The following is a 13,686-nucleotide window of genomic DNA, read 5'->3' as shown; positions in this document are numbered from 1 at the left end:
AAGCAGCGATTCTACAGCATAATTTGACATGCAGCGGGTTAAAAGAAAACGCAACGCATGTAAATTTGTGAACGGTTTCTCTGTGGATTTTTTCTGCTGTGTGGTGATGAAATGTGTACAAATCTCATCCACTCTGCTGCTACTGTAACACGTTGCAGATTTTCCGCAATGAAATCTGTTGCGGAAAATCCACAGTGTTTACGCAGTGTGCGTGTTTACCCTTAGGGTAGGAACATACTAGGCGTAAACACTGCGGATTTTCCGCACGGATTTCATTGCGGAAAATTCGCAGCGTATTACAGTAGCAGCAGTGTGGGTGAGAATTTAACAAATCTCAAAAAAAGCCACCCAAAAAAACCCGTACATTAGGGTATGTTTACATCAGCGTTCGCTTTCCATTGATGGGTTCTGTCAGAGCTTTCCATCGGAGGAACCCATCAATGGAAAGGCAAACGGAAACCATAGCTTCCATTTGCATTACCATTGATTTTAATAGTAATGCCTATGTTGCTAATGGTTTCCGTTTGTCTTCGTTCTGTAATGGTTCAGTTTTCTCTGTGGAATCAATAGCGTAGTCAACCTTACAGAACGGAGACAAAAAGGAACCATTAGCAATGGAGGCATTACTATTAAAATCAATGGTAATGCAAACGGAAGCTATGGTTTCCGTTTGCCTTTCCGTTGATGGGTTCCTCAGACAGAAAGCTCAGACAGAAGCCATCAACAGAAAGTGAACACTGATGTGAACAGGCCCTAAATTGACCTGTGGTGCATTTTTTTCAGCCGCAGCATGTCAATTAATGCTTCGGAATCGCTGCTCTTGTGTTGCTGATATTCCCCATTGAATTTTATGTTTTTTTTTAGACCCGCAACAAAGTGGTGTGTGTTGCGGCATTTGCGACGGAATTACAGCCATTCCGCCAAAGGTCATAGCTAAAGGCTCATGGGCCCTGGTGCAAGAATTCAGCTTGGGCCCCCCTACCCGTCCCCAACACCACCATCCCCTGCGCATGCCTATGCCCAGCTGCCTTGTCCAACAGACCCCATGAATGCCCCCACAGTATAATGCCCCCACAGTATAATGCCCCCATAGCTGCGCCCACACAGTATAATGCCCCCCATAGTAGCCCCCACACAGTATAATTCCCCCAATAGCTGACTGCCACAGTATAATTCTCCCCATAGCTGCCACACACAGTATAATGCCCCCCATAGCTGCCTCCACACAGTATAATAACCACGATAGCTGACCACCACAGTATAATGACCCCATAGCTGACAACCACAGTATAATGCCCACATAGCTGACCACCACAGTATAATGCCCCCATAGCTGCCCCACAGTATAATGCTCCCCATAGCTGCTCCCACACAGTATAATGCCCCAATAGCTGTCTCCACAGTATAATGCACCCCATAGATGCCCCCCACAGTATAATGCCCCCCATAGCTGCCACCACAGTATAATGACCCCCATGGCTGCCCCCACAGTATAATGCCTCTATAGCTGCCCCAGAGTATATTGCCACCCATAGCTGCCACATACGGTATAATGCCACCATACAGTATAATGCCGCACATAGTTGCCCCATACACGATAATGCCCCATACAGTATAATGCCCCCACAGCTGCCCCATACCGTATAATGCCCCCATACAGTATAATGCCCCCATATCTGTCCCATACAGTATAATGCCCCCCATAGCTGCCCCATACAGTATAATGCCCCACGCAGTATAATGCTCCCCATAACTGCCCAATACAGTATAATGCCCCCCATAGCTGCCCCATACAGTATAATGCTAGCCCATAGCTGCCCCATACAGTATAATGCCCACCATACAGTATAATGCCCCTCTTAGCTGTCCCATACAGTATAATGCCCCCCCATACAGTATAATACCCCCTCAGCAGCTACCATATGAGCCCCCCTCCCATATCCAGTATAATGCCCCCATATAGAAAAATAATAACATAATTACTTACCTATCCCAGTTCCCACGACGGGTGAGGAGATCCTTCTCCTCCTCTGCACTGTGCTGTGAGATACTCGGAGCACACAGGCGCGATGACATTATATCACGCCTGCCTGCGCCGAGCCGCTCGCGGCACAGTGAATGCTGAAGCAAGGCTCCAGCATTGAACCCAACTGAATGTGTGTCCTGCGGACGCAGATTCAGTTGGAAGCGGGACCAGCACGGTCAGCGCTGTGTGGCTGCGGGCCCCCCAGGCTTAGGAGACCGGTCTCAGTTGCGACCCCTACAGCAATGCCACTGATTCCACCACATAAATCGCGTTAGAAAAAAACGAAACTTATACTTACCCAGAGTTCACCGCATCTTCTCTAGTCCGACCTCCTGGGATGACGTTTCATCCCATGTGACAAGGTCACAAGTCCTTCAATGCCATCCCAGGAGGCTGGACTACGCACAGAAGAGAGGTAGGAGGTAAGTATGAAAGTTATTTGGTTTTTTTCCTGCTCTGCTTTTTGCAGTGGAAATTCTGCCCGAAGAAACACACCACAATGTGCTGCAGTGTTTTGTATGGCATTCCCTGCAGTGTTCAGGGCAGATAAGCTGTGCAACTTGACGCAGCGTATCTGCCCTGACCATGCTGTGTGTGTTCCTTCGCTAAGGCCGGGTTTCCATGGGGCGGAATCGCTGCATAAAAATCACGCAGAATATCCGACCTGGTACCCACAGCACCTTTAAGTTTTTCCAAAGGAATTTCCGCTGCTGAAGGCTGCGCTTGAAAAAAAACTTCAATACTTACCCCCTCATATTTCTCTGTGTGTAGTCCAGCCTCCTATGATTATGTTGCAAGCCATGTAACGCTGCAGCCTGTGATTGGCTGCAGCGGTCACATGGGATGAAACATCCCAGGGGGCCAGACTGCGGGAAGAAGGAGAGCGTTCTGGGTAAGTATGATTTATGTTTTTTTCCCGGAGTTGCGTTTTTTTGCGGCGTAATCTCTGCGATTACGCCACAAAAGTCGCAGGCAATTTATTAACGTTTACGCGTTGTTGTTTTTTTCCGCAGTGTGGGCATAAGATTTTCTAAATCTCATCCACTTTGCTGCTACTGTAACTGCTGCGTAATTTCCGGCCTAAGAGAGGTTACACAGTGAATAGTAATAGCAAAAGAAGCAGAAAGATCAGGATCCTAAACGAAAAAAGCTTTTACATGGCACCTTCATCGTTCCTAATAACACCCATCTGCGTGTAGTACAGTTACAAGAGCTTAATTAAAAATCATTATGTTGAATATACAGATGAAGCCACATGGTAGTCTGCTGTAATAAACCCTGGCTGACATTCCATAATATATCATGCCAGTAATAAAATGCATCACGCATCAATATAATCTATTAACCCTATGCATGTATACAATAATAACTAATTGTAAGAACACCAAGTAGAAAAAAACGTGGCACTCACTGGTGAAGTTTTACTATTTATAGAAGCAGCATCAAATTTTCATCATGGCAATAGAACTTTTCGTAGAACTACAGAGCAAAGACAACCAAGATGTGCCAATTAAGGTGTTCGGCACTGCCAGTTCAATGACATATATTTGAGTGGCTAACTATATAATGCCTAGAACATTCCATCATACAATAAAGGTTGACCCTGTTTTATATCATAGGGCCAGAGCCCACTGGTCATAGATTGTAACATCTGTGGTCGCTGACCACGAACTCCATCCATCCGGTCGACACCCTTCTCTCCAGAGATGTCTGCATATGCGGCCGTCCTGTTCCACAGTGACCTCCAGGGTGCGCTCACGAGCTCAGTCCAGCCAGAGCGCACACAGGTGTGAGATTGAGCTGATTGCTCCCAGAGCACCCTAGACTATAAGAAGGGCTCTGCCCCTTCCTGCCTTGCCTGGGCTTTGTTGTCATTACCCTAGTCTGTCTATGCAAATGGTCTCCTAAGTGTTTTCCAGTTCCCAGTGTTTCCCGTTCCTGCTACCTGTAACCTGTGTCCTGTGCTATCCTGGTCAAGTGCCGTATTGAGTCGGAGCCATGCTGCACTGAGTACCACGCCTGTCCTGCTTCACCACGCTTGGCACCTGCCTGCTGCCTAGTCCCAGCTGAGCCTGTCTTAATACTGTCTGAGCTACCACAGGTACACCTATACGAACTATAGACTGTGACCTCTGTCCTGTTGGCCAGCTGCCATACCATCAAGGTGGTACGGCCCAGTGGGTCCACATACCCCACGTGACATAGATGAACTATTGAGAACTGAAAATGTACCCGGCAGGGTCCCCATAATTCCATACTGCACTCATGCTGGGTCCTGTCACATTATGTTCATATTCTCTTATCTCTGTCTGCAGTGTTCCATCATTTTTCAATGTGCAGGAGAACCCATTGTGGAATTGTAGGGTCTCTATCAGGGTAGCTGATGATCCACTCATGTGAAATAGGCCTAAGAACATGACTATCAAGTAGTTTTTGTTTAAGGAATTTAGCTAAATGTAAGGTCAATAGTTTTAATATGTAAGCAGAGATAAAATTCACAAATCATGAATTCAGATAAACCAGATAGGTTGCAGAAGTGGCTGATCAAGACGATCTAAAGACTGGCAGGTTTTGTTGTCATGGCCTGCACAATCTACAAGAGTGGCCTAGTTGATGATGGCATTCAGGTAAGTGAAATCTTAGGGACATGTAGAGCTTTGTAAGAACTTTTTTTCTGTCAGCTTCCTTATGAATCAAACAGAAAATGGTGTCACGTTCCATTAAATGCTGTATTACGGGGGTATTCTCTAGAAGCATTGTTTCTAGGGGAGAATATCTTCGTAATATGGAGCCATAACTAGGCACCATATGGCAGCACCTGGAGTGCCTACGGCAAGGATATATGTCACCAGAGTGCCGCGTCCTGCATTGCTATGCAACAGCCTGAACATATTCGAACCACCATTTAGCAAAAAGCAGAATCAAATAATAATTTATTATTCAGAAGTCTGATGAATTCCCCCTGAGGAAGAATTACAACTACAAACTGGAGCTTCTCTTTAACCCCCTACCCAATGCAGCTAGTTTTTGCTTTTTCATTTTCACTTTTTCCTCCCTGCGTCCCAAGAACCATAACCATGCTTAAGTTGATTTTTGTAATGCCATTAACCCCTTAATCCTCCACGCAGTACTATTATGTCGAGCTGAGCACATCGTTCACGCTCAGCTCAGTAATAGTACTGCGTGACTTTAACCCAGCACCATTTCCCCCCCCCCCCGACACATGTAAGAGATGTGATAACTGCTGGCTCGGTCAATAGCGACTGCAGCAACTAAGGGGTTAGAACACCATCGGCGCCTCAACGACGTGCCCTGCCATCTACGGAAGCCTATTAGGATTTGCCAGAGGCAGGAGCTAATAGGCTGTCGTTCAGTGTGAAACTGACACATAGGTAGTGGAATGTATTATAACAGCGATCCTACATTTGGACCTTCAAGTCCCCGAGTGGAACTAAACAAAAAAAGCGAAAAAATAAGTTTAAAAAAATGTTGTACAAAAATAAAAAAAATTTACATTTCAAGTAATAAAATTAAACATCACCCTTTTTCCCCTATCAAGTCCTTTATTATTAGAAAAAATAAAAAATAAAATGAACTATACATAATTGGTATTGCCACATCCGTAACGTTCTGAGCAATGCCAGAATACTATTATTTGGTATCTCAACCCTCCATAAAAATTTTATAAAAATGGATCAAAGGTCACGTGTACCCCAAAATGGTACGAATAAAAACTAAAGTTTCTTCCCTAAAAAACAAGCTCTCACGCCGCTTTCTTGATGGAAAAATAAAAACGTTAAGGCTCTTAGAATACGGCAACACAAAAAATAAATGTTTTTTTTAACAAACTGATTTTATTGTACAAATGACATAAAACATTTAACAAAATAAACATTTAGTATTGCCGTAATCGTATTAGCCCACAGAATAAAGTAAATATGTCATTTATAGGTTTCTTTTACTATTTGACCTCAGAGCCCTGCAATTGTGGGCCACTGCTGTGGAAAAATCACCAAAATAGACCTCAAATGTGCATGGTGCTCTTCAATTCTGAGCCCTGCCATATGTCCAGGGAACTGATAAATGCCTTGAGAGGTGTACTTTCCAAAATGGGGTCACTTTATCGGGGGTTTACACTGTACTCTGGTACCTCAGGGGCTTTGCAAATACGACATGGTGCCCGAACACCAATCAAGCATAATATGCGCTCCAAAAAGCCAAATGGCGCTCCTTCCCTTCTGAGCCCTGCTGTGTGCCCAAACCGCAGTTTATGACCACATATAGGGTATTGCTGTATTTAGGAGCAATTGCTCTACAAATGTTGGGGTGCTTCTTCTCCTTTATTCCATGTAAAAAATCTGAGCTAAAACTACTTTTTGTGTGTGAAAGTAGATTTTCATTTTTAAGGCCTAATTCCAAGAAATTCAGCAAAAAAACTGTACGGTTAAAATGCTCACATACCCTTAGACAAATTCCTTGGGGAGTGTAGTTTCTAAAATGGTGTTTCCTATGTTTTAGCATCACAAGACCTCTTCAAACCTGACATAGTGCCTATAATATAATCTGATAAAAAAGAGGCCTCAAAATCCAGTAGGTGCTCCTTTGCTTCTGAAGCCGTTGTTTCAATCCAGTCGAACACTAGGGCCACATGTGGGATATTTTTAAAAACTGCAGAATCTGGGCAATAAATATTGAGTTGTGTTTCTCTTTTAAGACTTGCTGCGTTACAGAAAAAAATCGAATACAATTGAATTTCTGCAAAAAAAAAGACATTTTCGAAGAAACTTTCTAAATGCTGTTTTAAATACTTTAATTGGTGCAGTTTTTCAAATTGGGTGATTTATGGGGGTTTCTAATACAAAGGCCCCTCGAAGCCACTTCAGAACTGAACTTTTGACAAAATGTGAGAAATTGCTGCTAAAGTTGTAACATCCTAGAAAAAATTTGAGAAATTGCTGCTAAAGTTGTAACATCCTAGAAAAATAAAAGGACGTTCAAAAAACGATGCCAATCTAAAGTAGACATATGGGATATGTGAACTAGTAACTATTTTGTGTAGTAAAACTACCGTATCTGTTTTACAGATACATTTCAATTTTCTCTAAATTTTGGTGTTTTTCACAAACACTGAATGTATTGACCAAATTTTCAGAATCGCTTGGAGAAATAAAAGCGTTTCAAAGATATTAACACATAAAGTGATACGTGTCAGATTTGAAAAATGGGACCTGAGCCTTGAAGTCCAAACTAGGCTGTGTCATTAACCCTTTAGTGACCAGCCTATTTTAGGCGTTAATGACCAAGCTATTTTTTAAGTTTTTCCATCGTCGTACTCAAAAAGCTATAACTTTTTTATTTTTGAATCGACATAGCTGTATAAGGTCTTGTTTTTGGCGGGACAAGTTGTATTTTTTAATAGCACCATTTTGGGGCACATATAATTTATTGATGAACTTTTATTTACTTTTTTTGAGAGGGAAATAGAAAAAAAAAAGGCAATTTCACCACTATTTTTTGCATCTTAAATTTACAGCGTTTATTTACCACGTGGTATAAATAACACAATAACTTTATTCAGCGGGTTGTTACGATTGCAATGATACCAAATTTATATAGTTTTCTTATGTTTCACTACTTTACACAGTAAAACCCCTTTTTTTTTAAATTATTTGGTTTTGTGTCTCCATATTTGAAGAGCCATGGCTTTTTTATTTTTCTGCCGATGCAGCTGTATGAGGGCTTTTTTTTTGCGGGACGACTTGTAGTTTTTATTGATACCATTTTGGAGTACAAGCGATTTTTTATCACTTTTTATCACATTTTTTTAAGGCAATTCTTGCATTGTTTTTTATTAGACTTTTTACGGTTTTCGCTAAGCGTGTTAAATAATGTAATAACTTTATAGTTGGGTCGTTACAGACGCGGTGATACCAAGTATGTGTAACTTTTTTTTAATAATAATAAAGTATTTTGTAAGGGGAAAAAGTGGGTTTTAATTTTTTTTTCCACTTATTTATTTATTATTAACTTTATTAAACTTTTTGTTACATTTTTACTAGTCCCACTAGGGGACGTCACTCTGCGATCACCTGATATAATACACTGCAATACTTCTGTATTGCAGTGTATAGTAATACACTGCAATACAGAAGTATTGCAGTGTATTATATCAGGTGATCGCAGAGTGACGTCCCCTAGTGGGACTAGTAAAAATGTAACAAAAAGTTTAATAAAGTTAATGAAAAACTGACAGACATCTGCTAGGCCATGCCTCTGGCGGGAGGCATTGACTAGAGGCAGACCTGGGTGCCTTTATTAGGCCCCCGGCTGCCATAGAAGACACTGGCCTCCTGCGATCTTATCGCAGGATGCCGGTAGGGTGAAAGAGGGAGCTCCCTCTTTTCAAAACCACTCAGATGCGGCGCTCGCTATTGAGGGGTTAAACGAGCGAGATCCTTACTGATATCGATCTCGCCTGTTAGTGCAGGGCTGCTCCCAGTCCTCAGCTACCGCAGGTAGATTTATCGGTTCCCTGCTCTGTTTATTTACTCTGATGCAGTGCCGTAAAAAGGCTACTGCATAAGAATAAAGCCCGTTAGTGGCCTTCATAAAAACACCTATGGGCGGTCACTAATGGGTTAAGCCTCTGGCAGGGCTTAATAGGAGGACCAAGAAGGCAGACTGGTCCTGGCTGTTAGGCCGGATTCACACGAGCGTGTTCAGTCCGTGAAAACTGTCACGTACTGAAAACATGTTTTCAGTACGGGACAGTAGTTCCGCGGAGAGGCAGGGACTCCTAGCATCATAGATAACGATGATGCTAGGAGCCCGGCTCCCTACAGTGTGCTCCTTCCGGGAAATGCGGCCGACCTGCGGACCGTATATCACGGACTGAACATGCTAGTGTGAATCCGGCCTTAGAGCAGGGAGTCAGCTGTAATATATAGCTGACACCCACTGCGTATGAATCGTGCTCAGCTCCTGAGCCTGCTCCACACTTCTCTTCTCCCAACTATGACGTACATGTACATCAAATATCAGGAAGGTTTTAGATGGAAACATTTTCCTTCACCTACTGTATGTTCTTTTATTTCAAAGTCATTATTAACATACATGATGGCAATAACAGTTAATAATTAAGTTTAGAGATTCGCACTAAGAAGAAAAAACCACGATAAAACGTCTAAAACAGATATTCTGTCTGATATTGATATGTTTCCATATGTAAGGGAAAGGTTCAGCATAAATACGACCACAGGCAGTGTAATGGTTGGTTGAGCTACAGGTTATAATTTGATTTCCATTTACCTGTCAAGGGGTTTTCTTTTGTTTTCATCTGAATGAACTGTCTGAAAAGGACAAAGGAGGCCAACTGCATCTGAATAATTTCTTACTGCTGCTATATACTTTGTATTTAGGTTCCTACATTATGTTTAAGGAAAAATCACAAAGGCATTTTGCAATATATACCAGTATCAATTTGCAAAATCCCTTTATTTTACTGCTGCCAGTTCCTGGTGGACAAGTTGGCTGATGGCAGAAAACTGGTAGCATCCACTAGAGTTCTTGTCGATGTCAGCGAGAACAAAAAGGAGGGCAATCATTGGCTGATCTTTCCCTCTCCATGGACATCCTACACTGCTACCAGAGGCCAAGTGTAGAGATGACCAAATGCATTGCTTCTATGGTAGAATACTGTGGCATAGAGGCGTACATAGAAGAGCAGGGGCTCCATACCCATACCAAAGATCAAAATGAAACCGCAATATGGTGCTGGGTTTTTCCCCACTGGACAGAAGGGTTTGCAATTTTTTTTAACTCAATGTCTATGGCCTATCCTCTACCCTGTTGATTGTCCGATCCCCCCCCCCCCACAGTTTTCAAGGACCTTATGGCAGCTGCATGACTTGCCACTATGGTATGTATGCCTTTAGCTTTGACATACAGGGGCACCTGAAGGCACCGGGGTGTCCTCTACTCACTTCAGTCCCTGTGATGACCTAGTTAACATATAAATACCCAGAATTTACCTGTAACTATTATAATGTGACAGAAACATTTACGTTGCCATCAGTATGCATGCCGAGCAGATACATACCTGGTCATTATAGTGCCACTACGACAAGTAGTAGAAACATCCATCTGGCATGACCTCTGTGTAATAGATTAAAGCACACATAGAACATATTTTCTAATACCAATGTAGCAAGTCTTCATAAGGTTCAATGTCTGGTAGTGATTATTGTTACCTTTATACGAGAACAGATTTATGATTAATTCATTACAAGTGCCTGTGCAGTGACATGATTGTTTTAGTGATTGACATCCATATGATCACATACAGTTGTTCCAGGCTTGTGGAATTTTACCAACACATGGTAGACATATTTTGCAAGATATTCTAGAATTAAAGGCTGATTCCAAAATGCACAATTTTTCATATGAATCTGTAATTTCCTGCCTACAGTACCATTTGTCCCTTTTTATTGGGGGGGGGGGGGGGGCAGTCCTTTCTTTTGTACCTAGTCCCAATTTGCTCCTTAAACTGAGAGATCGTTTTAGGGGTTGCAGAGGTCACCAGTATTCTAAATGGCACATGGTAGGTTTGGGGGCCCTGTAACAGATTTTGTATTGGGGATTTTACACTTCTGTCCTTAAATGTCCCTCATTTTGTCCTGATAGATAAATTTGCAAATTTGCTAGATTGCCCCTGAAAGTTTCTTTCTAAATCCTAACCCCAAATTATATATTATTTTATAATTTCATGCAATTTTGGCTATATCTATATCTAGGTGATTCAAGCATATAAATATTCTTTAAAAAGTGAATCTTTCACACGATTGTTCCTGTGCGAACATCCAAAAAAGTTGGGAGGTATGTAGTACCTGTACAGTAATTTCAGTATTAAATTTGCAATCATGAGATCCACATACCATATTCTGCAGTAACAACTATTGAATTGTTACTGCAGAATATCTTGAGGAATAGAAAACTCGGCAGGGGTAATCTTTTGTTATGTGGCCATTTAACATTGTAGTGCCAGAAAGAGACACACTTTACAGGTGTTAACAACCACATGAGGCACAGTAATGGAAGTCCTGCTACTGTTACCAGGATGACATGTTTATATTCTATAAAGTCACAGAAAGAGATTACATTGCAATAGATGAATTTTTGAAGGAACACTCAAAGCAAATTTAATATACTGTTATGCAGTGCAGGGCCTGAGGGGCAGTCTATGACACAGGGATTCGAAGAAAACAGAAAATCCTTGTGTCATGCCCCGCCCCCTCATGGAGTGTTACATAAACAGTCTGTAATATATATAGCTATGAATATCATGAACAATATATGACAAATGTATGCCTAGTGGGGGATATGATGATTGTGAAAATATTGGCTGTGCCCCATGGACTACGGGTGATTTTACTGTAGGACTATAGTACCAGCTGTAGTCAAGCTGTAGCAGCGGGTCAAAGTCTGCCTTTGTAAATCTTTGGGCTGAGACTAAAGGCCTTATCACAGGGACACTGAATAAAAACGGAAATATAAGCAGTTGTCCTCAGATTATAATGAAATACTAGTGTTCAATTATAATACTAAAAGAATTGTATATACCCACAAATAAAAAAAATCTAACATGGAAGCATGCTAAGCATTTTACTTTCACACATACCTACACACAATGTGCAGCGTAAGACAGACATTCTGTGCTTTCAGATCCCAAGCTTTTAAGAATTTTTTTTCTTTGTTTTATTAATTAAGTGAAAATAGCCCCCATCTGTGATTGGCTCGCAGGGTCTGATTCCCATTTAATCACACGGCGCCATCTGGTAAAGCGAAGATACATCTTCCACAGAAGACCATATGTTCTGTGGATTCATGCTCGAGGAATGGAGGCAACGCATTATCAGGGTTCATATGAGTGTGACAGTAATGATAGAGAGAGGGAGGAAGCTATACGCCAAACACGGCTTCTTATAACATGCTAATAAATCAGTTTCTACTTGTATAAAGTGTGTATATGTATACTATATCCATTGTACATATGGCTTCATTCTGTTGGTGTCACTAAGTTACAGAGATATTATAGCTTTGAAATACGTCTGTCTATCTTAAAGTATTTGGTTTCAGTACTCATTTTTATTGTGTTTTAATGAATATGGAAATATTGCAGAATAATTATTTTTGCAGAAATGTACCTATTTGGCCACAGTGATTGACCAATATTGTTTTACTTTGTTAAGGAGAACTACCAGAAAATGCAAAGTAAAATAATGTTTAAATAATGTGAAATTCTGGTAAAAATCTTATTCCTGTGTCAGTGATCAGAGGAAATCACAGAGCTTCTGCGGGAACAGCTTCTAAGCCTATGTCCAGTGGCGTAAATACAGCTATAGCAGCCGTAGCGGCTGCTACGGGGCCTGCAGCATCAGGGGACCCGTGCCACCCGCCGGCATGGGCCCCCCATGGCCACAGGCTCCGCTAGCAGCCGCTATGGCTGCTACAGCGCGACGCAACTGAAGGGGTTGTTCCTACAAAAGACATGCATCCCCTATCCACAGGATAGGGGATATACGTGTGAGCATTGGCAGCGATAAGGAGAACGGGGGACCGAAAGTCCCCCGAAGTTCTCCATGACAAACCTCGGACTTCCGGGGTCTGTCTGCAGCTCCATAGAAATGAATTGTGCACTGGTCGCGCTTGTGCGCATGCGTGACCAGCGCACCTTTCATTTTTATTGAAACTGCACAGACTCCGGAAGTCCGAGGTTAGTCATGGAGAACTTGGGGGGACTTTCGGTCCCCCGTTCTCCTTATCGCTGACAGCGATCACACATGTATACATCTCTTTTGTAGGACAAACAATAGGCTGTTTTTTTTTTGGGGGGGCTATATGGCGTTATCTACAGGGGGGGGTCAGTATGGCTTTATCCACAGAGGACGGGGTTCTGTATGGTGTTATCTACAGGGGGGGGGGTTCTGTATGCCGTTATCTACGGGGGGGGGGGGGGGTTCTGTATGGCGTTATCTACAGGGGGGTCTGTATAGCGTTATCTACAGGGGGGTCTGTATGGCGTTATCTACAGGGGGGACTCTGTATGGCGTTATCTACAGGGGGGACTCTGTATGGCGTTATCTACAGGGGGGACTCTGTATGGCGTTATCTACAGGGGGTCTCTGTATGGCATTATCTACGGGGGGGACTCTGTATGGTGTTATCTACACTCTACGGGGGGGAAGGGTCTGTATGGCGTTATCTACAGGGGGGTCTGTATGGCGTCATCTACAGGGGGGACTCTGTATGGCGTTATCTACAGGGGGGACTCTGTATGGCGTTATCTACAGGGGGGACTCTGTATGGCGTTATCTACAGGGGGGACTCTGTATGGCGTTATCTACAGGGGGGACTCTGTATGGCGTTATCTACAGGGGGGACTCTGTATGGCGTTAGCTACAGGGGGGACTCTGTATGGCGTTATCTACAGGGGGACTCTGTATGGTGTTATCTACAGGGGGGGTCTGTATGGTGTTATCTACAGGGGGGTCTGTCTGGCATTATCTACAGGGGGGCTGTATGGCGTTATCTGCACGGGGATTGGGGCTGTAAGACGTTATCTACAGGGGGCTGTGTATGGTGCTATCTACAGGGTGGCGCTG

This window comes from Rhinoderma darwinii, chromosome 2, assembly GCF_050947455.1.
Source record: "Rhinoderma darwinii isolate aRhiDar2 chromosome 2, aRhiDar2.hap1, whole genome shotgun sequence".
Classification (NCBI taxonomy): domain Eukaryota; kingdom Metazoa; phylum Chordata; class Amphibia; order Anura; family Rhinodermatidae; genus Rhinoderma; species Rhinoderma darwinii.
Note: the sequence above shows the minus strand (reverse complement) of the source record.